Source organism: Euleptes europaea, chromosome 10 (assembly GCF_029931775.1).
Source record: "Euleptes europaea isolate rEulEur1 chromosome 10, rEulEur1.hap1, whole genome shotgun sequence".
Lineage (NCBI taxonomy): Eukaryota > Metazoa > Chordata > Lepidosauria > Squamata > Sphaerodactylidae > Euleptes > Euleptes europaea.
In genome coordinates, this window is record NC_079321.1 from 16,598,002 (window position 1) to 16,601,050 (window position 3,049).

At 45.9% G+C, this 3,049-nt stretch overlaps 1 non-coding gene across 1 annotated transcript; it reads left to right on the top strand.

The window, feature by feature from the left end:
• The first annotated feature begins 2,021 nt into the window (after positions 1 to 2,021).
• TRNAP-GGG (transfer RNA proline (anticodon GGG)) lies at positions 2,022 to 2,096 on the top strand. The gene has a single exon. It is a non-coding gene; the product is annotated as a tRNA-Pro (tRNA).
• The last annotated feature ends 953 nt before the right edge of the window (positions 2,097 to 3,049 follow it).

The window sequence follows — 3,049 nt, forward strand, 5'->3', positions numbered from 1 at the left end:
TCTTATGATCTTAGGGCAAGTCTGCAAATTACCAGTTCCTTAATACTGTTAAATATAAGAGGATCTCTATAAACTACAAGGCCAGATCTAGGGTGGGCTGGGGGACCATTTGATCTGGGCCTATCATTTAAAAGAGTTGCTGATTATATATGTATATTATATACGTTGAATATATACATATATACACATAAAAATCTGTATATAATATAGGAGGGTGTCATTTACCAACCTCAAGGTGGGGCCTGGAGTTTTCCTGGAATTACAACTATCTCCAGACTATAGAGATCAGTTATCTTGGAGGAAATAACTTCGGAGGATGGACTTTATGGTATATGATGGAGTGTCTAGGAGAAACTGAAGTCCTAGAGTGACGTCACATCCCAACTGTGCTTCCTTCCCTCTCCAGACTCTGCCCTCTTTAGGGTGTGTATATTAAATGCCATCAAATCGCTTCTGACTCATGGCAACTCTATCAGCCCATTCCTGAGCCTGGGGGCCGAATGGATTTAGGAGGCACCCAAGCCCCTACGCCGGCATCCATGCCTGTTGTGCCGTGCGAACTGGCACGGATGCTGGTGGAGTGCCACTTGCACCAGCCCCTCAGGACTGCTGTGGTAGCACGACCCTGGGCTGCCAGCTCAACTTCCTGTCGGTGTCCTACCGATGCAAGTCCTCAAGGTGACGTCCTGGGGGTCATTCCTGGGGTCTTCTGGGGGATGGGGCTGCCCACTTTCAAGCCAAGAAGGCCCCCTTACACTTCAGCAGTTCTGTACCAGGATTTTGCTGGCACAACATCACTTTTCTCTATGGGGCTTTCCCCCCCTTTTAAATTTTTACCCCTGCAGCGGCTGTGAAACCTCTGTGGAGGCACGGTGGTGGCACAACGGCCATGCCGTTCCCAGCCACTGCAGGATTCAGAAATGAGCTGTATGAATTAGTGTCCTCCAAAGCATCCTTTCATTAACAGCCTTACTCAGGTCTTGCAAACGGAGGGCCGTGGCTTCTATTATAAAGTCAATCCATCTCATGTTGGGTCTTCCTATTTTCCTGCTTCCCTCAACTTTTCCTAGCGTTATTGTCTTTTCCAGTGAGTCTTGTCTTCTCATAATGTGACCAAAGTACAACAGGGACTGGCTCCAAATCTCCAGGAAGTTCCCAAGTTGGAGTTTGAAGAAAAAGAGTTGGTTTTTATATGCCGACTTTCTCTACCACTTAAGGGAGACTCAAACTGGCTTACGATCCCTTCCCCTCCCCACAACAAACACCCTGTGAGGCAGGTAAGGCTGAGAGAGCTGTGACTTGCCCAAGGTCGCCCAGCTGGCTTCATGTGTAGGAGTGGGGAAACAAATCCAGTTCACCAGATTAGCCTCCGTCGCTCATGTGGAGGAGTGGGGAATTAAACCCTGTTCTCCAGATCAGAGTCCACCGCTCCAAACCACCGCTCTTAACCACTACACCACGCTGGCTCTCAGGCAGGCATCAAACTTCCTCTAACTCTGAAGTAGCCCCAGTGATATCCTTTAAGTTGTTCCAAAAATATGGAAACAAGTATAGCTTTCCAATTACGGCAATAGCTTTTTTTGATTAGTGTATTAACTATAGAAAGCCAGTGTGGTGTAATACTTTTTTATTAGTGCGGGGTAAGCCAGGTTCAAACAATCAGTTTGCCACAAAGATCACTGGATAACTTTGGACTAGTCATTTTTCTCAGCCTATAACCTATTTATTTAGAAAATGTATATGCCGCATCTCCAGAGACCTGCTCAAGGCAGCTTACAATAAAACAAAACCATTAAAACCTAGCCATTAAAAACAAAACATGCCAAAGGCATAAAGACAGTATAACACACACACTGAGCAACCTAAAATTATATCTATATAAAACAGTTCTCAAGCCAGAAGCAGACCATAACAGCTGAAAGAGATATTTAAAACCCTTAGTTAAAACCCTGAGTAAGGGAAGTGAATTAGGCACCAGGCAAACCTTATCATGGAGGGCGTTCCAAAGGTGACATCACTGGGGAGGGGCCATGGCTCAGTGGCAGAGCATCTGCTTGGGATGCAGAAGGTCCCAGGTTCAATCCCTGGCATCTCCAGTTAAAGGGACTAGGCTAGTAGGTGATGCGAAAGATCTCTGCCTGAGACCCTGGAGAGCCACTGCCGGTTTGAGCAGACAATACTGACTTTGATGGACCAAGGGTCTGATTCATACGGTCCAAGACCAGCAGATAAAAATATATATACATAGTAACAGAATAACGACTATATACACCAATAAATATTTGATAAAAATAGTCACTCACTCATGGGAGAGCCATTAAGAACCTTTTTTCTGATCACTCACTCATGGGGGAGCCTTTTCTCTGATCTTCACATGCCTCACATCCAAAGGTTGGGGCACATGGAGCAGGGTTTCGGAAGAGGGTTTCAACTCGTGGGCTGGACAGTGCCAGTGGAGGTAGTCCTTCAAGTCCTGTGAGCCATTTAGGGCGTTAAAAGTGAGACCCAGCACTTGTTATTGTGCACAGAAACGTATGGTCATCCACTACAGATCTTTCAGCGCAGGGGTGATATGATCCAGCCCCCTGTATCCAGCACCCAACGGTAATCTGAACCAATTGGTACTTTGGACCAGGTGCAGTTTCTGGACAGTAACCTACCTGATGTGGTGGCTGTGAAGATAAAATTTGGGGCAGGGAGCACCAAGAGCACCATGAACAGAGGGATATAAATATGATAGGTAGATCATTTTGAAGAACCAGTTGTCATGAAACCACAGCGTACATTTTCATAAATTTTGGGCTATTGATGGCTGAGCAGCATGTAAGCGCATGTTGGCCCACTGGTATCCTGTGGAACTAGCCAACAGAAAGACTCACACTTGTTTTTTAAAAAGGTAATGGTAGTCCCCTGTGCAAGCATCTGGTCATTAATGACCCATGGGATGACATCACATCCCGACGTTTACTAGGCAGACTTTGTTTATGGGGTGGTTTGCCATTGCCTTCCCTTTATTTACCCCCAGCAAGCTGGGTATTCATTTTACTGA